Source organism: Lissotriton vulgaris, unplaced genomic scaffold, assembly GCF_964263255.1.
Source record: "Lissotriton vulgaris unplaced genomic scaffold, aLisVul1.2 SCAFFOLD_712, whole genome shotgun sequence".
Taxonomy (NCBI): domain Eukaryota; kingdom Metazoa; phylum Chordata; class Amphibia; order Caudata; family Salamandridae; genus Lissotriton; species Lissotriton vulgaris.
Window position 1 is genome coordinate 201,687 of NW_028253998.1, and position 24,108 is coordinate 225,794.

The following is a 24,108-nucleotide window of genomic DNA, read 5'->3' on the forward strand; positions in this document are numbered from 1 at the left end:
TGTGTGCATACATTTACTTAGGAAAGAGTCCTGTTTTTCCGACAGTTGGCTCACCACCATTTAGATAGCAGTAGATGCGCAAGACAGATAAAAAGCCCCAGTGAAGTAAGTATGTAACCCAAGCCATGGAACACGACAAAAGACCACACAGAAATACAAACTAGGTGTTCCTCGGAGCACCCAGCACCTCCCACCACCATTAGTCAAGGAAACACTAAATAACTGCTCGTAGGCAGGGTGCATGCTGTAATACTGATCACAGTTCTGTAATAGTTGAGAAGGCTGTGCATGATTCTTTTCTGAAATATAAATCATAGTACACAGAATACTGCATGTAGTTGTACATGGTAAGTACATGTATGTAAACAGCTGAACAGTATGAACAAGTGTTGAACCGGTGCATGCTCTTCAACCCCTTGATCGTGATGATGGTTACTGAGTATGAAAATTCACCTGGCTTTGCAGCGCAGAGGCATAGTATGGCTTTAATGTGTCTTGTGTTTTGGAAAGGCAAGATTCAACACTATGTGTGAAGTGGCATTAACACAGGTCCAGGATCCAGCCCTAATAATAACTGGGTAACATCCGTCCACTTTCTACAAAAGATGTTGGGCATTTCAGCCTTGCGGTTTTATTGTTTTGGGCGGCAGTACCATTCTCCTCTTCCCAAATTTTATAGGGATGTTTTTTTCCGCTGCAGTGCTGTGGCCGCTATAATATGGAAAGCAAGCTAGCTGGCTGCTGGTTCACATTTGTATACACACAGGTGCTTTTTAATCACTCTGGCATACATTGCTGGCAGCCGCGGGGATGAGAGGACTTGTGATGTAATGCTGTTTTCACACTCTCCCGACTCCACATATACCAACGAAATGGCCGTCATGTGTTAGAAATGCCAGCAGTAATATGAAAGGCAGGCTTCTCCTTTTTCTCTTTCGCAATGTCAGCTGCCATCACAGCCTGCTAATCCCCCTTCCCTCCCAGGGGCAGGAACCCCCCTGCTTTAAGTAAGACCCTGTCCTGTGATCCCTGCGCTGGGTGACCCCCTTTGCTGCAGCACTGGCCAGGCTCACTGTAAGCCTCGGCTTTTATACACACGACATCAGAGGAAGAGTATTTGCTTATTTGGGCTTGATTTTCAGAAGGACTCCGGCAAGTGCGAGCATCTTCATGTTATTTGCGTTTTTTTAATCAATAGCACGTCATTCGCTGCAGTGGCGTCACGAGGGTTGGTGTCACCCGGTGCGGGTAACTCATGGTGTCACCCCCTCACAACTTACCGCATGGACCATCTCACCCTCTGCCTGCACCATCTCCCCTCTGCCTGCACCATATCCCCTCTGCCTGCACCATCTCTCCCTCTGTCCGCACCATCTCCCCTCCGCCTGCACCATCTCTTCCTCTGCCTGCACCATCTCTCCCTCTGTCTGCACCATCTCCCCTCAGCCTGCACCATCTCCCTTACGCCATCTCCCCCTCCGCCTGCACCATCTCCCTCTCCGCCTGCACAATCTCTCCCTCTGCCTGCACCATCTCTCCCTGTGCCTGCACCATCTCTCCCTCTGCCTGCACCATCTATCCCTCTGCCTGCACCATCTCCCCTCCGCCATCTCCCCTTTCGCCTGTACCATCTCTCCCTCTGCCTGCACCATCTCTCCCTCTGCCTACACCCTCTCCCTCTGCCTGCACCATCTCCCTTCTGCCTGACCATCTCCCCTCCGCCATCTCCCCCTCCGCCTGCACCATCTCTCCCTCTGCTTGCACCATCTCTCCTTCTGCCTGCACCATCTCTCCATCTGCCTACACCCTCTCCCTCTGCCTGCACCATCTCCCTTCTGCCTGAACATCTCCCCTCTGCCATCTCCTCCTCCGCCTGCACCATCTCTCCCTCCGCCTGCACCATCTCTCCCTCTGCTTGCACCTCCTGCAACATCTCTCCCTCTGCTTGCACCATCTCCCCCTCTGCCTGCACCATCTGCCCCTCTGCCTGCACCATCTCTCCCTCTGCCTGCACCCATTCCCCTCCGCCTGCACCATTTCCCCTCCGCCTGCACCATCTCTCCCTCCGCCTGCACCATCTCTCCCCCTGCCCGCACCATTTCCCCTCCGCCTGCACCATTTCCCCTCCGCCTGCACCATTTCCCCTCCGCCTGCACCATCTCTCCCTCTGTCCGCACCATCTCCCCTCCGCCTGCACCATCTCCCCTCCGCCTGCACCATCTCCCCTCCGCCTCCACCATCTCCCCTCCGCCTGCACCATCTCCCCTCCGCCTGCACCATCTCCCCTCCGCCTCCACCATCTCCCCTCCGCCTGCACCATCTCCCCTCCGCCTGCACCATCTCACCCCCTGCCTGCACCATCTCACTCTCTGCCTGCACCATCTCACCCCCTGCCTGCACCATCTCACCCTCTGCCTGCACCATCTCACCCCCTGCCTGCACCGTGCAGGCAGGGGGTGAGATGGTGCAGGCAGATTCCTAAAGATTGTCACTCAAATGGGTACGAAGAAAACTCCGTACTCTATCGAAGCGCACAGCAAATAACCCCTAAGGTTTCAACACAATAATTAATCACTTAAACATAAATTCAACAAAGACTCTGTGAATCAGATTAGTGATGACATTTTTTTAATATATTCACAATTAAATCTTTGCGACAACAAAACAGTGCATGATTGACTAATCAAATCAGATTGTACAATATTATCAAAACATGATATAACGAATCGATCAATGTTTTCAGTTGCGTATTTTTCAGTGGCCAAAATTCAAAGAGCTATATCAAACGAGGATTTCCTCGGGAAATACTGGATTCTGCCAAGGACTGCGCAACTCAGAAAGCCCGCAAATATTTTTTATCATCGACATCACGATCCAGAAGCAAAAGAGAGACTGTGACGTTATCGTGTAGAAGTTCTCTCACCAGGCTACCAAATTAGAAAAAATAATTTCACGCAGATGGGAAGTCTTGGACTAAGAAGCCTATTTCAAAACTGTTTTCACACACAAACCCTTATTCGCGCACACAGGGTCTAAGAATATCAGAGAATAAAATTCTGAAGACAAAAGTTTCTTTGGCCCACACACAGGCAAGAAAGTTGCTCTAAAACATTCCTCAGATTGCAATACTGATGCAGTAATCTATCTGATCAAATGTCCGTGGGACGCACATTCGTAAAGTGAGAATCAGAATTACTGAGCATAAAAGTGTCAACGTTTCATTAGGCTCAGGATTCATTATAAAGCAGAGCAGAGGTGAGGTGAGGCTGCAGCGTAACGGTGTCACCCCATGAGATGGTGTCACCCGGTGCGGTCCGCACCCCCCGCACCCCCCTAGTGACACCACTGATTCGCTGCTTTCCTGATCCCGGCCATATTAGCAATACTCGCGGAGGCGGTGGGGAGGGGTGCGGGGGAGGGACGCGCGGGGTTAGGTGGGGGTAGATGTGGGATGCCGGGGAAGTTTAAAATTAAAAGACAATCAAACAAAACTTACCCGGTCCGCGCCGCCTCTGCTCGGGACGACTGCTTCTGGGCCGGGGTCCCATGCGTGCACTATTCTTTAACAAATAGGAACAGCCGAGTCTCGAGACGTCACTGCCAACCCCTCTACTGACACTGCTCCAGCAGCGCCAGGATTGGTTGAGGGCAGAGATCCTCCCTGCCCATTAAGAGACCGGGGCTGCGGCATGAAGCAACCCTCGGTCTCTTAAGCGGAAGGCTAGTGCGCATGTTCGGGCTGATCATAAAAATGATCAGCCCGAAAATGAACATGCGCACTCTTGCAGTGACGGTAGTGCGCAGCTGCTGCCTGTCACTCAACTCCCTGAGTGCTGCAGTAGCCCCGCCCCCTCCCACCTCCTTCAGCGTCCCTCCTTCTACTTCTCCGACGTTAATTCGAATTTGGATAGTGTCGGAAAAGTAGAATGAAGAATTTGAATGCTGTGGCATTAGTGGGGCAACGCCCCAGCGCCCCCAATGGACGCACCCCCACTGCTTAACTATATTACTGCCATTATCTGTGGAAACATAACCAACTATGCGACTTCTTGGTTGCAGCCATCCAGAGACCTTACTGTTAAACTCATCCAAAATGTTTTTGCAGTATGAGTTTTCTCCATGGCAAACATGGCTAATGTTGCATGTTTCCGAGAAGCTTGAAAAACTGTGTCCAGGTGAACAACTGCACTTGACTTGTCTCTAAGCCCTGCAAAAGACCCTGCAAAAGAGACCCAGTGTGCAGTGATGCACATGTCATCAAGGGCTTGGCAACTGGTCCACATGTCTGTTGTCAAGTGGATAGTGTGAACAGCACTCTTCTGCAAAGCTGCCCCAATCACCTCCAGCATATCTTGATGTAGTGCTGGAACGGCAACTCTGGCAAAATAGGACCGGCTAGGGGGGGCGTGGCTAGCAGCCAAACATGGCAGCAGCATAGGGTAAGAGCTCCCGAGGGCACTGTGGCCTAATCAATAATCCGGCATATTAATCCGACACACCACTCACCCGAAGCGGCAGCGATCGGGTCCGGGTTCGAAGCGGCATCACCAGAACCGATTTTGAAGAGCTACGGAGACTGGGGACTGCCTAACCAAACACTGGCGCACTTGGGCCTGTGACCGGGAGGAAAGCATCGTCCTGGCGTGATCCTCCGGCCCCGGCGGAAGTGAGACCGGGCCGGCTTGATTGTGAAGGCGCTCCCCGGCGCCCAGCCTGAAGCGTGAGAACACTCACCGAAGAGACCGGCACAGTGAAGAAACTTTCTGGGACACTGCCGGGGGGTGCGACTAACAGGTACGCCTGCCGACGCCTGCACATTGCGGCCAAAGGGAGACGGCGATAGCAGATACGGGCGGAGGACAGAGCGGCCGGCGGCACGCTGCAGGACCGTGGGGCGCCCCAGGGGGACAACGATCTGCTCGGAGCGGCCGCGGCTGACGGAGCGCGGCCGCGACGGATGAGGAAGACTTCACTCGCCCTCTGCAATGGTGCGACTGCACACACTTGGACCCGGCCAGCGGCGGTGAAAGCGGGTGCCCCCAGGGGCCCGTGGAGCACAGTACTAAAATAAATAGAAACACCGGGGGAGCTAGCAGCGTCTATCCTGCCCAGTGGAAACGACAGTCCGGACACAGTGGGGGTGCAGCGGTTGAGACACCAAGCGGCAGGAACCCTGGTGGGGCTCCGGCCGGCCCAGTGGCGCTGACACAGTGCATGGCCCATCAGTAGTGCTGCAAACACCCAGCAAGTCACCATGCCAGGCGGTGCAACAACTAACCTGATCCAGCCTGGAAAGCCCAGCATAAGGGTTCACAGAGCACTCCCTACTCGGGGCACTCTCGGAGGCGGGCAGCGACATGGCGCACTGAACACTGAGAATAGCGGGGTAGAGAACCGCAATCACTACAATCATCTTAGCGGCCTACCGGATGGAAACGGCCGGAAGGATACCTATCACTGATGCGTAGTGAGACTGAAAAAAGACAAGTAATACAGCGGCGGGTGGGTGAGAGAAAAGCTCCTCCAGGCACTCGAAATCACGGGGTACACGCCGACCCACTGTTCCCTGACCCAAACGCACGGGACAAAGATCATCGCAAAACGCTAACCGCGACGCAGTGGGGGACGGAACCAGTCTCCGCAAGCCCCGAAGCCATGGCGGGCAAAGGAACTAGGAGTGGGTCCACGCAGGCCAAGTTGGATAAGTTTGCCTACAGCCAACACGGACAATCGCAAAGCAGTGGGCGAAACTCCACGGGTGCTTCCCAAGAAACGGAAGGGACCAAGAAAGTAACATTGGAGGACATTATGAGAACCCTCTCAGAAGTCAGAACTACAGTAGGCTCCATCTCCTCTGAGGCCACGCTGCTACGAGCGGACTTCCAAAAAATGACTGAAAGAGTATCCCAGGTAGAGGTGGTCACGAAATCTCTTGTGGAAGACACATCGGAACTACAAATAGCCATGGAACGTATGGAGAAAGTCACCAGGCTTCTACAGGATAAGCTGGACGACCAAGAGGGGCGTTCTCGAAGAAATAATGTACGCATCCTCGGACTTCCGGAGACAGAGGGGAAGGGAGCAATGGACATCTACATCGAAGATCTCATAAAAAACAAACTACAACCAAAAGGACTGTCCCACTTCTTTTCAATGGAAAGAGAGCACATGGTCCCGGGCGGAGCACCCAAACCAGGAGCCACACCACGGCCTGTGCTGGCCAGACTCTTCAATTTTAGAGACAGGGATGCAATCCTACAAGCAGCGAGAGTCTCACCACCTGTTAAGATTCAAAACGAAACTCTGGCCTTCTTCCCGGACTACACGGCGGAGGTGGCCAGACGCCGCAAATCATTCACGGAGGTGAAAAAAGCACTGCGAGACAGAGAATTGCCATACTCCATGCTGTTTCCTGCCAAGTTACGGATTGTTGCCGATGGGAAGGCGTGGTTTTTCGACAAACCGGAAGCGGCGCAAGACTGGCTTGATGGTTGGAGGCAGGTGGGGCAACAACACCGTCCACACAGGGATCGGCCTAATCATCGTAACGTCAAGCAAATGGGCAGCCAGACCAGCCAATCGGCACGTCAAGATGGCACGGAAGAAACAGAGTCTGACATTGCACAAGATCTGCTCGACTCTGGACAACCAGCTCCGGTCTGATGATTGACTGTATATGGGAAGGACTGAGTGTGGCGCAATGGACCTTGAACCTGATGCAGCTGAGTAGGGTGGGCACAGTTGGTGCCTGTAAGGGACTCACCAACCCCACGAGCAATTAAGATAGTTGGGGAAGGACTGAAGCACTCTGCAATGTTTGGGACACGGGCGGGGGTTTGTCCGTGGAGCAGGGGAGCAGGGAGGGGGGATGGGGATAAAGTTTTGTTGTTCACGTTTCTGTTTCTAGTCATCACTCAACCCACACGACATACTACCACTCCAAGTATCGTCATACTCCTACGCACCATCACGACACGCAACGTCTGCATTGAGCCTGGCGGCACATTACACGTGACACTATCCCAACGACTAAATTGCCCGACCACTTCATGCTACACCCGCTGAGAGTACCCCTATGACTGTGGAGGTGCCCCCACTGAGCCTGTTAACCTGGAACGTCAGAGGCCTAGGGAACAAAATTAAAAGGGGATTGGTCCTACAAGCCATTAAGCGCCAGATCCCAGATTTAGTGCTCCTCCAAGAAACGCACCTTGCAGGGACAACGTGTAAAGCGCTTGATAGGCGCGGCTATGCGATGGCAATACATGCGGAATTCACTACCGGTTCCAGGGGGACAGGGATCCTAATGAAAAAGACGTAGCCCTTTATATTAACACACCGCGCGACGGACGACCAGGGTCGTTTCGCAGCTATACATGGCCAGTGGGAGGGCAGGCCGCTAAATGTAGTCTCCGTATACATACCCCCGGCACTCCACTCCGTAGCATTGCCTGCCCTGGGTAAATTCCTCCTAGACCTCCCTGAAGGAGATACGATCATAGGGGGTGACCTGAATGCAATAATGGACCCTACGCTGGATACCTTTCCCACCAGAGACCGCTCAAGAGGGACTGCATCACTCCCTGACTTTTTAGAAGCCTTGGGCATTACGGACGTGTGGCAGCACTTACACCCGCGTCGACACAATACACTTTTTACTCCGCCGTGCATAATAGCCTATCACGCATAGACTACTTTTTATTCCTGGGGGTTGGGCTGGGGTCTGTGGACAAAATAGACATCCTGCCCAGAGGTATATCTGACCATTCACCAATCACTATATCTCTTACCACCAGAGAAAAGAAATGCGCTAGAATCTACCCACTATACCCGAATTACTCAAAAGTCCCCAAGATCCGGAAGAAACTTAAACTAGCAACAACACATTACTTCGATGAGAACGCTGGCACGCTGACCTCGCCATCAGTCCTGTGGGAAGCATACAAAACGGTCCTCCGAGGCGCAGCGATAGCAGCAATAACGGGACACAAACGGGATTCCCGGCGAGAACTCACAGAGATAGAACTGACACTCAACGACGCGAACACTGCTCATATGGCGAATCCCACCCCGGCCACAGCACACACACTGCAATTAAGGCAGCAACAATACCAGGCCCACCTCAAAACGACAGTTCAGGGTTACATCGCAAACACTACACATAGAATTTATGATGTGGGGGACAAAGCGGGGAAAATGCTGGCGTGGTTGGATAGGAGAAGGGGGGGTGCGAGGGGTATTCAGAGGCTTCACACCAATGACGGCCAGGTACTGACACACCCGGAGGAAATTGTGCGCACCTTGGCGAGTCATTTTCAAGAAATATACACCCCGGACCATGCCGTCACTGCACAGATGGCATCGGTCTCGCTAGCAGACATCGCCATCCCCAGTATAACACACGAGGCTATGCAAGACCTAGAGGTAGACCGGACAGAGGAGGAAATTCAGTTGGCGATTCAGGCATTGCAATCAGGCAAAGCGCTGGGTCCCAATGGACTACCCGTGGAATGGTATAAATCAATGGCCTCGGAGCTCAGTAGACCCCTACTGGACATGTATATGGAGAGCCGGGAAAAGGCGGAATTGCCGCTTGATCAGTGCACGGCCACGATTATAGCCATACCGAAGCCGGGAAAACCCCCAACTGACTGTACCTCATATCGCCCGATATCCCTGCTTAATGTAGAGGCCAAGGTACTGGCCAAACTTCTGGCCAACCGTTTGATGCCACACCTGCACACCCTGATCCACCCTGACCAATCAGGCTTTATGCCCCACAGAAGTACAGTACTGAATCTCCGGAGGGTTCATGGGGTACTGGCTCGTTCACACCTCCTCTCGGAGAAGGCAGTAATTCTCTCCCTCAATGCCAAAATGGCTTTTGACCTAGTAGAGTGGGAATATCTCTTTGTGGTACTTGCGCGTATGGGCTTTGGGCCGAAATACATAGCCTGGATACGACTACTCTATACGAAACCAGTTGCGCAGGTGGTGGCCAACGGACACATCTCGCTGACATTCCCGTTGGGCAGGGGGACTAGGCAGGGATGCCCCTTGTCACCCTTGCTCTTTGCGTTGGTGCTCGAACCCTTGGCAATCCTAATTAGGACAACGCCCTTATTCAAAGGCATTAAATGGGAGGAAGGATGGGAGGATAAAATCTCCCTGTATGCAGACGACATGCTCGTTTATATGGTTGAACCTGATGACGGAATCCCAGCCCTACTGGATCTCTGCAACACGCACGGGAAGTCTTCAGGCTATACCCTGAACTGGGCAAACTCCGTGGTATACACGCTGAAGGGCCCGGCACCAAGGCTACAGGAAGATTGCCGTTTGGCAACGACGACGACCTCCTTTAAATACCTGGGCATTGTCGTCACGCATAAAGAAGCAGCCTTCTTTACTAATAACTTAAAACCACCTATGGATCGCCTACGTGCAGACGTTAAGCACTTGGCAACTTTACCCCTGACCCTCCTAGGGAGGGCAGCCTTGTATAAAATGATGGCTCTCCCCAGGTTCCTATATGTATTGGAAAACACCCCACATCTTGTCCCACCGCGATATTTCAAACAAATTGCTGCGTTAGTCTCCAACCTGCTCTGGAATAATGGCCCGGCACGTATAGCCTACGACAAACTGGTAAAAAGTTGGTATGAGGGGGGGATTGCGCTGCCCAACATTCAGCTATATTACTGGGCAGCTCAACTTAAAATAATTAACCAATGGATCCACGCCCCGAGAGACGACCCAGCATATCGGGCAGACTGGTCACAGCTGGGGACGGACTGCATGCTCTCAGTACTATATAATAAACCGCAACTTAATCATCTGATCGGTCCAACACTGCACACGGCGGCCCTTTGGCACATAGCGCAGGCACGACTGGGCTGGAAAGGGAACATCACCAAAATGACACCACTGTGGGACACAAAGTCACTGGGGACCCTTAGATTGTGTAAAGGATTTGCGCAGTGGGACCACATAGGCATTTCCACGGTAGGGGACCTTTGGGACAAAGACACGGTAATAGCATTTCCACAGCTCCAGCAGCAATATGGCCTTAGATCCACTGAACGTACAAATTAGACCCGCACTGCTCCGGGCGATTCCAGCGGGCACGGACGTACCGGAATCCTCTCCACTGGAGGATAAACTACTGACAGACTTTATGCAACAAAGCGCGACCTCCCTCACATACAAAAAACTGATCAACAACTTGGAGGACACTACACTGAAACTCAAAGAAAAATGGGAGGGGGAGGTAGGTGAGGTGGACGAATCGGAATGGAATGAGGCATTAGCCTCCCCAAGAGAGGTGGGCATTTCGGCAAAGTTCAGACTGGTGCAACTCAAAATTTTACACCGCATCTACTACACTAGAACGCTGCTCCACAAAATACATAGAGCACCACATCCCTTTTGCTTGAGGGGCTGCGGGGAGGAGGGAACACTATTTCATACATTATGGAACTGCCCACAAATACAGGAATTCTGGAGACAAATAATGCGTACAATCTCCCAAACACTTAAGATTTCCGTTTTGCCTGAGCCACGCAAATGCCTCCTAAACATCTGGGACCCCAACGACCTAGACAGATACGGACTAATTTGGGCTACACTGGCCATGACAGTGGCTAAGCGAGATATTGCGCAGAAGTGGGGGGCTCCGGAGCTGCCCACTGCGAACAGATGGGCTAAAAATATGGATATCCTGATGGTTACGGAAAGGGCGGTATATGTCCTTCGAGCTTCCCCCCGTAAGTGGAACAAGGTATGGGCAGCATGAGATGTCTATAGAGGAGAGATATGTGAACCTCTGCCGGAGGGAGATGAACTGGACTCCGAGGGGGAAGATGAGTAACGGATAGGGCTAGGGGTGGCTGCCTGAACGGACCAAATGCAATGGCGTTCCGAAACAACGTAACTGAGCGGTAACGGAGGGGCATGGAGCCTTGCTGATGGGGAGAATGGGGTGGAAGCATACTTGAAAATGATGACTCATGTTTGGGGGGGGGGGTTTAGAATTTATAAGATGGGGGCTCATGTTAAGCAACACACCGCGGGAGAAAATTTGATAAACTCCAATGACTGCTATGTGGACATATAAGAGTGATTACGTAGGTTCTAGAGTGGGTAGGTTGAGTCACTGATAGAAATTATATGTTACATACTGTAAAATACGAAGATGTGCAAAAGTGCGGCTAACTGCTTGACTGTACCATGATAAATGCTTAATATGCCTTCATGTTAATAAAGATTTTCAAAAAAAAAAAAATAGGACCGGCTAGGAACCTTCCATTTAGGGCAGACTGTTGCCACTAATTTTAGAAACCCCACCCCTTCCACGAAAGAAAAAGGGAGAAGGTCCAGCGCTAGCATTTTAGCCAGCTTTGCATTATACAGACGTTCCTTTGGGTGGTTGCGTTCAAATGGCGCCTCCGACCAGAACATTCCGCTAATGGTGGGCTGGATAATTTTACGTGATGATGATGATGACCTCTTCAAACCAGTTAGGCCCATTGATGTAGTTTTTCGCATTGGTGTCTCTACAACACTCTTAGTGTGCCTCATAGATGTTGCAGGGGTAGAGGGTGATACCACTGCAGCGCTGCTGCCAACGGAACTGGATGAACCAGAAAAAATGTCTGTCGCTTCTTCATTTCCTCCATGCACGATCAGATTCTCGTCATCATCAGATGCAATCTCAAGGGATACATTTGGATTTGTTTTTCTTTTGCCTTCCTGGATCTTCCTCATGTGTGCTTCCCACTGGATAGGGTGGTGTTATTTGAGATGACCTCTCTGGCCTCCGGTACCATAGTTGGTACCAAGCTTACCCCGACTAACTAATACTTTACAAATCGAACAAACGACCATGTTTTCCGCCTTTGCGCTAACAGTAAAGAAGTCCCAAACTGGGGACGGGTGATGTCTGCTGGTGGTGGAGGTGCCACTTTGACTTTCAATGCCAGATGAAGTAGAGGATGGGCATGGCTGAATTTGTTTCTGTTGTACACTTACAGCACCAGTACTTGAGGTCGAGCTGGATGGAGGTCCATGCCGGCCCTTCTGACTAAAAAAGATAGAAGCTGTAGGTCGTGTTGGTGTTGTAGTTAACGGTGGTGGTGCCAGTGCCACGCCGCCCATATCCCACTCAGCAGCCATTCGGGATAAGGTGAAAATGTCTGTCTGCTGCATGCCTGCTGGGGCTGGAGTGACGTCTGTGATGACTGGGTCATCGTCAGACTGTTCATCAGCAGAAGACACCACTTCTTGTTCGTCGTCATCAGCCATAAGTCGAAGCTTTGCGGGAGCCTTCCTTTTAGGCTTAGCTACCTTTGTCGACTCATCATGGCGTGCCTCACTCTCAGACTGCATTTGTGGCTTCCAATCAGGATCAAGGTCATCAGAAGGAAGGGGGCTTGAATAAGAACTTGTAGTAGTAGTAGCCCTCCTTGACCTTTTTCTTGCTGGGGATCTGGAAGACAATGAATCATCATCAGGAGGAGTGGCATCCTCGGGTGATCCCTCCTTTTGAATAGCAATTTCCTGATGTGCCCCTACTTCTGGAGGAACAAGCGTTGTAGGCAGTTGTGCCGCTCCATGAACATCTAGTCGCACCTCTCCATGCACCTGTCCATGCGCCTCTCCTTGCGGCTCTTCTTGCGGCTGTACTTGCGCCTCTACTTGCGCCTCTCCTTGCGGCTGTACTTGTGCCTCTCCTTGCCCATGTACTTGCGCTTGTACTACTTGCACCTGTGTTTGTGGCTGTGGTTGTTGAACACTCGTCAACTGAGTTACAGCCAGGGTTGATTGGATGGTACTTTCTTGTGATGAGCCAAGATCACTGGTCGATGGTGATTCATCAACCAAAGTGGCTGCCGCAGCAGCACTCATGGGGATCTATGACGTTACAACGCGTTATTTTACAACGCAGACCGTTACAACGCAATTTTTACAACGCAGGTACCATTACAATGCATGCCATTACAACGCATGGCATTACATAGCAGATACTATTACAACGCATGCCATTACATCGTAAGTATAGGTAAGTATATCTTTTAAAAAATTTAATTTAATTAATTTAAATTAATAAATATAATTAAAAAATGTTAAAAACAATAATATAATATAATAAATGAAATATAATAAATTTATAAATAGTAAATAATATAATGTAATTTATTACAATAAATATAATTTAATTACATTTAAAATAATACTTAATATAATTTAATATAATATAATTAAAGACATTTAATTAATTTAAAAATTGTAAATATTATTATTTAATTATAATAAATTAAATACATAAAAAAAGTAATGATTTTAATTTAAGTAATGTAATTCAATTAATTTTATAATTGTAAATATTGTAATTAATTTAAATAAATTTAATTAAATTAATTTATTTATTTTAATTTATTTAAAGTCGTAATACCCCTGTACCCCAAAAACCAAACCTAGCCCTAAAACCTAAAAATACCCCTGTACCCCAAAAACCAAACCCAGCCCTAAAACCTAAAAATACCCCTGAACCCCAAAAACCAAACCCAGCCCTAAAACCTAAAAATACCCCTTTACCCCAAAAACCAAACCCAGCCCTAAAACCTAAAAGTACCCCTATACCCCAAAAACCAAACCTAGCCCTAAAACCTAAAAATACCCCTGTACCCCAAAAACCAATCCCAGCCCTAAAACCTAAAAATACCCCTGTACCCCAAAAACCAAACCCAGCCCTAAAACCTAAAAATACCCCTGTACCCCAAAAAACAAACCTAGCCCTAAAACGTAAAAATACCCCTGTACCCCAAAAACCAAACCTAGCCCTAAAACCTAAAAATACCCCTGTACCCCAAAAACCAAACCTAGCCCTAAAACCTAAAAATACCCCTGTACCCCAAAAACCAAACCTAGCCCTAAAACCTAAAAATACCCATGTACCCCAAAAACCAAACCCAGCCCTAAAACCTAAAAATACCCCTGTACCCCAAAAACCAATCCCAGCCCTAAAACGTAAAAATACCCCTGTACCCCAAAAACCAAACCCAGCCCTAAAACCTAAAAATACCCCTGTACCCCAAAAACCAAACCTAGCCCTAAAACCTAAAAATACCCCTGTACCCCAAAAACCAAACCCAGCCCTAAAACCTAAAAATACCCCTGTACCCCAAAAACCAATCCCAGCCCTCAAACCTAAAAATACCCCTGTACCCCAAAAACCAAACCCAGCCCTAAAACCTATAAATACCCCTGTACCCCAAAAACCAAACCCAGCCCTAAAACCTAAAAATACCCCTGTACCCCAAAAACCAAACCCAGCCCTAAAACCTAAAAATACCCCAAAATTACTTAAATTAATATATTAATATTTTATTTTAATTTTAATATTAATTAAATTAATAAAATAATGTAAAATAAAATTAAATAAAAATTATATACTTACCTATACTTACGATGTAATGGCATGCGTTGTAATAGTATCTGCTATGTAATGACATGCGTTGTAATGGCATGCATTGTAATGGTATTTGCGTTGTAAAAGTTGCGTTGTAACGGTGCAATACCCACTCATGGTGGTCTTGGACCTAACTTGGCGTGGTGGCACTGAGCCCATTGAAGCGGAGGTGCTGCTTCCAGCTTGGTCCCCGGCGGACACCGCTGCTGCTGCAGGCATAGTTTTTTTTCTCCAAAAAAAGGTTTCGGTGGGCACACCAGTCTCCTTGGTAGGTGGTGCCACTTGCTTCTTCTGCTCCTTCTTACTGGCAGTGGCACGTGCGACTTTTTTCGCTGAGGCATTACGGCCAACTTTCTTTGGGGCCATCTTCTTGAGTTGTCAGAACAGCAGGCCGCAGTTGCACGAGTTGCAGAGTTGTCTTGTCTGTGGCCACACGTGCTGCACACACCGCTGCAGGATTTCTTCCTGGCACTGGTGGTTCTCTTGTGCACTTAAAAGCAATGGAAGCCAGAGGAACATCAGTTATACACCCCAAAAAGTCAAAAAACGCTCAAAAATCACCACAATCCCATGCCATCCATGCCCTCAATGATGTTTAAATTTAAGACACTCAAGAGAAAGACTAGGCCCATGCACCACTGAGTAGTCCTTGGGCATAATGGTTGAAAGCAAGGCAAAGTGGGTGCAGGCCTGAGCACACTGCCTGCCTTCAAAATGGCCACTTGACCCCCACCACATGGCCAGGCCCTGCCTGTACCAGGCCTCAAGATGGTACCCACCCACAAGGCCAGGCCCCAACAACACCCCCAAAAAATCGAAAAACACTAAAAAATCACCACAATCCCATGCCATCCATGCCCTCAATGATGTTTACATTCTAGACACCCCACAGAAAGAGTTGGTCCATACACCACTGAGTACCCCTGGGCATAATGGATGAAAGCAAGGCAAAATGGGTGCAGGCCTGAGCACACTGCCTGCCTTCAAAATGTCCATTAGGCCCCCACCACATGGCCAGGTCCTGCCTGTACCAGCCCTCAGAAATGGCCCCCACCCACATGGCCAGGCACCAACAACACCCCAAAAATCGAAAAACACATAAAAATCACCACAATCCAATGCCATCCATGCCCTCAATGATGTTTACATTCAAGACACCCCGCAGAAAGACTTGGTCCATGCACCACTGAGTACCCCTGGGCATAATGGATGAAAGCAAGGCAAAATGGGTGCAGGCCTGAGCACACTGCCTGCCTTCAAAATGTCCCCTGGGCCCCCACCACGTGACCAGTCCCTGCCTGTACCAGCCCTCAAAATGGCCCCCACCCACATGGCCAGGCACCAACAACACCTCCAAAAATCGAAAAACACATGCAAATCACCACAGTCCAATGCCATCCATGCCCTCAATGATGTTTACATTCAAGACAACCCACAGAAAGACTTGGTCCATGCACCACTGAGTACCCCTATGCATAATGGATGAAAGCAAGGCAAAACGGGTGCAGGCTTGAGCACACTGCCTGCCTTCAAAATGGCTCCTTGACCCCCACCACATGGCCAGGCCCTGCCTGTATGGGCCCTCAAAATGGCCCCCACCCGCTTGGCCAGGCACCAACAACACCCCCAAAAATCGAAAAACACATAAAAATCACCACAATCCAATTCCATCCATGCCGTCAATGATGTTTACATTCAAGACACCCCACAGAAAGACTTGGTCCATGCACGACTGAGTACCGCTGGGCATAATGGATGAAAGCAAGGAAAAATGGGGGCAGGCCTGAGCACACTGCCTGCCTTCAAAATGGCCCCTTGGCTCCCACCACATGGCCAGGCCCTGCCTGTACCAGCCCTCAAAATGGCCCCCACCCACATGGCCAGGCACCAACAACACCCCCAAAAATCGAAAAACACATACAAATCACCACAATCCAATGCCATCCATGCCCTCAATGATGTTTACATTCAAGACACCCCACAGAAAGACTTGGTCCATGCACCACTGAGTACCCCTGGGCCTACTGGCTAGTGAGGCTTTACAGGCACCCCAAAATTAAAACAAAAAACAACATATAACAGTGAGCTAAAATTCCATGACATAAATGAGAATTACGTTTTTAAAAAATCACAGAAACAGTTGTATCATGCACCCATGACTAACCCTGGGACTACTGGATACTGTGGCTAGCTACCCACCACAATATATATTTTCTTAAAGTTGTAAAAAAAGTTTTAGAACTGGAGTTGCCTCAACTGCAATGCCCCAAACAAACAACACCAACTTACTTGTAAAATCTCAAGTCCAAAATTGATCCAAACTCCAAACTCCAAAAAGTCCTCAAATACAAATATCCACCATCAGCCAGAACAAGCATTGGAAATGCAATAGGTCTCGCACCATTAGAGTTAGTGCTTTTAGAATTGTTTATGGGTTTTTTTTGTAAATGTTTAGCATTTTTGTTTCCTGTAGCCAATGCTAAAGTATTACAAATAAAAAAAGCCATAAACATTTCTAAAAGCTCTAACTGAAATGGTCTGAGAACTATTGCACTGTGTGAGGGTGAGGGTGAGTGTGAGTGAGGGTGAGTGAGGGTGAGGGTGAGGGTGAGTGAGGGTGAGGGGTTGAGGGTGAGGGTGAGTGAGGGTGAGTGAGGGTGAGTGAGGGTGAGGGGTTGAGGGTGAGGTGTTGAGGGTGAGTGAGGGTGAGGGTGAGTGAGGGTGAGTGAGGTGTTGAGGGTGAGTGAGGGTGAGGGTGAGGGTGAGTGAGGGTGAGGGGTTTTGGGTGAGTGAGGGTGAGGGGGAGTAGTTGAGGCTGAGTGAGGGTGAGTGAGAGTGAGGGTGAGTGAGGGGTTGAGGGTGAGTGAGTGAGGGTGAGGGTTTGAGGGTGAGTGAGAGTGAGGGTGAGTGAGGGGTTGAGGGTGAGGGGTTGAGGGTAATGTTCGCGCTATAAAAGTCGCATTAAATAAATAAATAAAAACGCCATTCGATCGCTACTCTAAAGAAAGTCTCTCTTCTCTGACCACGGCACCTCGCTCCATGGTTCATGTGAGTCTGTCTTTTGTGTCTATGACGGCAATCTCTAGCCCGGAAGCGTTACCAAGGAGACGATGGAAGTTTGTTCCTAGAAATGGAGAAGTACGAGCGGATCCGGGTAGTGGGCCGCGGGGCTTTCGGGTGAGGAGAGCTAAACTTGACGGGCGGGTGACTAAACCAATCGGCGGGAGGGATACTCTATGCTATTTGGAGCAGGGTTACGGACATTGGGTTGAAAGGGTGTTCTTTTCTGCCCTAGGGCGCTCTATTTCTGATAACACCTTGACCCCGCCCTGTTCTTTAATGTGTTGTGTACATCTGACGACGGTAAAATTATTATTTGTTGAGGGATGGGTGAGACCGTAACATTATAGTACACGATATTTCAGAGTATACATTTCCCAAGTATGGTGACATTGGCCGAGGGGAGAGACCGAGAGTAAAGCTGTGATGGTATTTTGTCATCAAAATTCCACCTCCTAACGCGCTCTTTGTATCAGATGATACTATGTCATGGCATGGTTTCTCTGTTTGCCAGCTCAATACGCCGTATGACTATACAATCCATGCAGAAGAACTAGTGGCAGTAAAAGGTAAGCTAGATGTAGTGACTGGAATGCAGGGTAAGAGATCACACGGACAACATTACAATACTAAGTTAAGCTTTATTATACTTGCCCTTGCTTTTACATGTCCTCTGCTGCCACAGGCTGCTAAAGGCCAGTAAATGGAGGGAGAGCGGGCTTTAGCACGGCGTCAGTGTTGGCATTGATGGGGGGTAGGGGGGAAGTGGGGATTTAAAAAAAAATGCGACACGGCGGGCAGGGGAGGGGGCGGAGCGGAGCGGGTAAAATAAACAAACGAGACGGAGGGAAGAGAGGGGAGGGGGGAGGAGAAATGCTACACGGCGGGAAGGGGAGGGGGCGGAGCGGGTTAAATTAAACAAACAAGACGGACGGAGGAGAGGGGAGGGGGGATGAGAAATGCGACACGGCGGGAAGGGGAGGGGGCGGAGCGGGTAAAACAAGACGGACGTGCACGCGCTTTTAAGCTCAATGCGCATGCGCATTGAGCTTAAAAGTCACGGGCACTGCAAGGAATCGCCACGATTCCTTGCAGTGGATAAAGAGTGGATAAGCCCCCATAGTCTCGCTTGCTCGATGCGCATGCGCATCGACAGGCGAGACCTAAAAAGTAATCCTGCCAGCTCCACAGCCAAATGAAAAGTGATCAGAACATGGACAAAGCACTGGGAGGAGTCTGCTGGACAGGAACAGGAAGTTGGAGACTCTGGGGCACTTTCTTCCTCCCACCCCCCCCCCCAAAAAAAATGGACTCCTGCACCAAAAAGTGCAGCCAAATGTCAATCTGAGGAGTTATTCTGATAAAAATCATCATTTTCACAAGGTTTATGCTTCCTGCGGTGGATTTCTTGTGCAGAATTGCAAATTTTGCAATTTCGGGAACACGAGCTGTTCAAACTTCCCGCCGGAAGTCAGCTGCGCGGCGTCGCGGGTCTTTATGACGTACTCGCGTTGTCAAACTCTCGCCTTGCAAGATGGCAAGCCACGATGACGTACTTGCGTTGGAAAAACTCTCGCGCGATCACGCAGCAAGATCGAAAATGGCGCAGCACATGCAAAACCAAGAGAAAAACAACATGGCAGGCTCAGAGTCAACGCCGTGCGCGCAATATTGTATTTTTCAAGCGCGACCAAGCAAAATAATTCGTAGCTTGCGAATTTGTGGATTATTGGGTAAATTCGCGCGATTCGCGGATCGCGAAATTGTCAATAATACACAAATTCACCCGCGAAACAGATTTCACGCCCACGCTTAGGTACGGCCTCTATGATTTCAGGGGCTGAACTTTCCCTAAGCCAGCTTTCAGTTAAAAATAGGACCTCCAGTTCCTCTTCCTCTATTAGAAGTTTAATTTCCACAGCGTGCTTGGGTAGGGATCTGCTATTAATTAGTCCCACTTTCACGACCTTACAGTGAGCAGTCCTAGCATACGATCCCTGTGCGAGGTGTACCCTGGTCGTTCTCATGAACCAACAGACCAGACAACACAGTGGTTGTTCTACACTCAGAGAATGTTTACACAGTGGGTGGGCTGCTACCTTTAAAGCTAGAAGCTCCGTGTTGGTGTAGGTCAATGATTTTTCAGGGAGTGTGGTAGTTTGAGCAGGGTTCCTGGCCCCTGGTCCTGGATGGGCACGGACGGGCGCAGACGGATTTGCCTTAGGCGTACCTTCGGCGTGCCAGTGGGGCGCCCGCTGCACGTCAGCGCCATGCTTGATTTAAATATAGTCTGCCCCCTAACTGCGGAGAGTAAGTAGAGTGCTGATTTCAAGATGGGTGTAGCCTGTTGGCCACACGGAAGTCAGGAAGTTAGGAGGGTGAACCTCCCTCCACAACAAGCAGCTTTGAATGCTGTGGTGGACCAGTGAGTCACAGAAACAGATATCGGAGCCGTGAGGTATTTAACAACAGTTGAGCACGTTTAAAAACAAGTGACAATGTGCGCGGTCGCGCTATACAGAAATGCGCTAGCAGCAGTGATAACAAATAGCAGCTAAACCAGTATTGAACAGCGTGGCACTTTCCCTAAGCCAGTGTGCAGTTGTTGGTGTAACCCCACACACGAGCTCCCGATCCCCCCGCACAGATGTACCCACAACTGTGCATAGGGGTCAGAGACATGAGATACTGCAACACACTAGAACCATGTATAAATACGGAAGAAAGACATACTACTGCAACCTGGGAAGGGTGGCCCATTCCTCCATAACCTGTCAAATAGCGATAGAAGTTTGTTTGTTTTGTTTAGTTTCCGTTTTAGAAAAACGTAAATCAAAAAAGTAGTAATGTGATCACAGGACACAATTGTAAATGGACTATTGTGATAGTGTGATATTAAAGGCCCCTAGAAAACTTGTACCAGGAATATGGCCTGAGTTTCATTGTCAAATTAACTCCTTTGTGGCACCTCCTAAGGCTAGCGCTCTATGAGCTGGGAAGGGCGCCAAGCTACTGTTTACAGCTGGGCAACAATATACTGTATTGATGCTTGTAATATGATGTCTGTACATTGATCCTCACATGCATACTACCAATAAAAAAAAGTTTTAAAAAAAAACAAAAAAAAACCATCAGGAGTAGAACCTGCGAGAGAAGTAGTTGAACCAAAAACCCCTTTATCAAACTGCATGATGGTATCAAGCTCTTTTTGAAGCATTATAGTTGCATTTGTATCATGCACCAATATCCTTTTGGGAGTGAGATAAGCAGCACAGCATGGGCAGCATAAGGGAAGACACTGAATAAAAAAACACAGCAACAAATTAAAAGGACAATGAAATATATCACAGTTTCTAGAATCCAACCCCAACCACCAAATAAGGACCAGCTCCAATTACCGATCTCCATCCCTCTAACATTTTCCAAAATATCTAGAATATGCTGAGTGATATTCTTTTCCATATTTGTGATACCGACCACAAACTGCTCTCCTAATATTGCACATGCACCACCATTCTTAGCTAAAATAAAGTCAACTGCATATCTTGTTTGTTCAGAGTATATGCGCATACTTTCCAACTGAGTGGTGATATTCCGTAAAGCTGCCACTGTAGGATTAGATAACATTTGCAACTTACACCCAAAATACTCTCTAGCTCTTTCACCCCTAGCCATGGCAGTACCACCAAATTTCATAATAGAGGAAAGGATATATCCAAAAATGATACCAATACTGTAATTATTAACTTCCAAATCAGTAATGCCGTCACAAAATTCCTTGGTCAATGTTCTTTTTACCCATTTTATATTTGGTCTGCTATATCTGCAAGGTACCCAAAGAGGTTGCACTATTCCCAAAGCCACATCCTCTGTACCATTGTACATATTAGAATATGTACCATATGATAAAAAATAAAAACCTCTACGAAATGGGGAGGACGAACAATTCACCAATGATAAGGGATATGCAGTCAATAAACTTGTAACAGAATCGGTGGGGTAAGAAGCTGTATTATCTCCAAAGAATTTAAGGTGTCTAAGAAAGCATTGGTATACATAGTTCTTTTACTAAGATCTGAGGAAACTGTCAGATATAAAACACATGACGAGGCAACTCCAGAACACTCTACTGCCCAGAACAGCCCCCCTCCCACCAGGAAAAACAACAATATGACTACAGCCCAAAACATTTTCTTCCTAAGCAACCATTCAAAACTGATCTGCCCCGGTCGCAGGGCAACAAAAAACTGTTCATCGTCTACACGGGGACGACCAAAAGTATACATGTTCGCTAGAGATTTACAAATGAAAACACCAGAGAAAGAGACTTCATGTAATGGAACCAACGGTGGAAAGGACATGAAAAAGAAAAAGATAAAAAACGGTGAGCAGATCAGGGTCCGTTACAAGCCTCCCTGGTAGGCTTCTATTGTTCAATCCTCGGTGGTGCTATTGAGCATGTTGCAGCCCATCAGCAAATGTTCACTGTTCTCAGGATAGGGTGCTCTCCTTCCTTAGAAGATACCCTCAACTTATCCTGTTCTGCGTCTGAGACAGTGCGCCAATCTTCTGAACTCTAACCTAGTAGAGAAAAGCAGAAACAAGGGACATTTTCACTAATCTTATCGACAAAGTACATCCCTGCTACAATCACTCCTCTTTTGGTGCACTATCCCTCAGACGAGGACGCAAATTATACCTTTCTACTCCAGGTACTGTCTCATCACAGAGAAGGATCTGAAATTCAGGGGGTATTAGAGACCAAGACTTAGGCTCCTACAGATCAGATGAAGAAGAAGACTCTGCAGCCCTAATTTCTCGGGGGACTGCTGCTGTCAAAACTGCCTCGCTCTCTTCCTCCGTCTGCGCCCAAGTCAGCTGGGTGTCGGAAAAGGGAACAAAACGTGGAACCTTCTCCGTTTCGTGGCCTCTATCTCCTCTTGCTCCCATCGATCATAGGGGACAGGAAGCGGCATTCACTGGCAGTGAGAGGTGTGGATCCAATGCTTCCGGCGTCCACTCTCACTGCCGTCCTTTTCGTGATGAGGACCAGATATGGTCCTTTCCATCTAGGCTCCAAGCTGTCTTGTCTCTGAAAGCTTTTCACAAGTATGTAGTCACCAGGCTGTATGGTATGCCCGGGCCCCTTTAGTGCTGGAGGCAAAGCCTCAGTATTTGTTGATTAATAGAACGCAGTCTTTTAGTGAGATCATATACATAATCGACTAACAGAGAATAATCAATTTCAGAACCTTTTTTCGTTCTAGGGATGGCCCACACATTTGCGGGATGGCCGAAGACCACTTCGCATGGCGATAATCCTGTTCTAGAATGGGCTGTCATTCTGGTGGAAAATAGAGCAAGGGGTAATGCATCTGGCCATTGTAGTCCAGTACTTTCCTTAATATGTGCCAATTTTAGCTTGAGAGTACCATTGTACTTCTCAATTAAACCTGCTGACTGAGTGTGATTAGCTGGATGGAATTTTTGCTTGACGTGCAGACCATCAAACACCAATTGGATCACTTTGGCATTAAAGAGACTTCCATTGTCCCTCCAAATCAAACAGGGCAATCCGTAGCGCGGGCAAAACTCTTTAATAAGAGCTTTCGCCGTTGCCATGGCTGTGTTTTCTTTCGTTGGGTAAGCCTCAATCCATTTGCTAAATGCACAAACCACCACTAACACATATTTCAAATTATTAACTTGCTGCATCTCTATTTAATCCATCTGGTGTACCTCGAAAGACAGAGAAGGTGGTGCAAAATTACCAGAAGGTCGATGGATACCTTTTCCAGGATTGTGTTCATGCAAATCATACATTTCACTAGGTGCACAGCAACCTTTGGGATATTATCATTTTGCAACGCAGGATCTATTAACTTAGATATTCCATTATCGCTAATATGAGCTGGATCATGTGCCATGGTAACTACAGGGAATACATATGCATCAGGCAACATCCATCTCTGCTTCTTGGATTTATCAGTCCAACACCCTTCACAGTCTTAACGCCCTGTACTTTCCTGCCACACCGCCAACTCCTCAATTGTTGGTTCACTCTGTATTTTCCGAACACTCTCTAGTGAATTTTCAAACATGGTAACCTCTGGTACCCATCTAGCAGGTCCTGCCACAAACATCCTTGTTGTTTTTGACCTGGCTGTCTTTTTTGCTATCCGGTCTGCAAAAGCGCTTCCCCTCCCCTCCCCACATCATCAGTAACTGCTTTATGAGCACTACACTTTACTACTGCCAATCGTTTGGGAAGGGTCAGGGCTATCAAAAGCCTTCCTATCAGAGGACCATTCTGAATTTTTGTACTATGTGAGGTCAAGAATCCTCTCTCTGTCCAGAGGCGTTCAAAATTATGGGCGGCCCGAAGGCATACTGGCTGTCAGTATAAATATTGACAGTCAGTCCTTCACTCAATTCATGTGCTCCCAACAGGGCTATCAGGTCTGCAGCCTGCGCAGATTGATAAGGAATACGTAAGGTCTCAACTACAGTGTGCAGCGTAGTAATAGCATACGCCGCTGCAGTGGTGCCATCTGACAATTTAAAACAAGAACCATCCA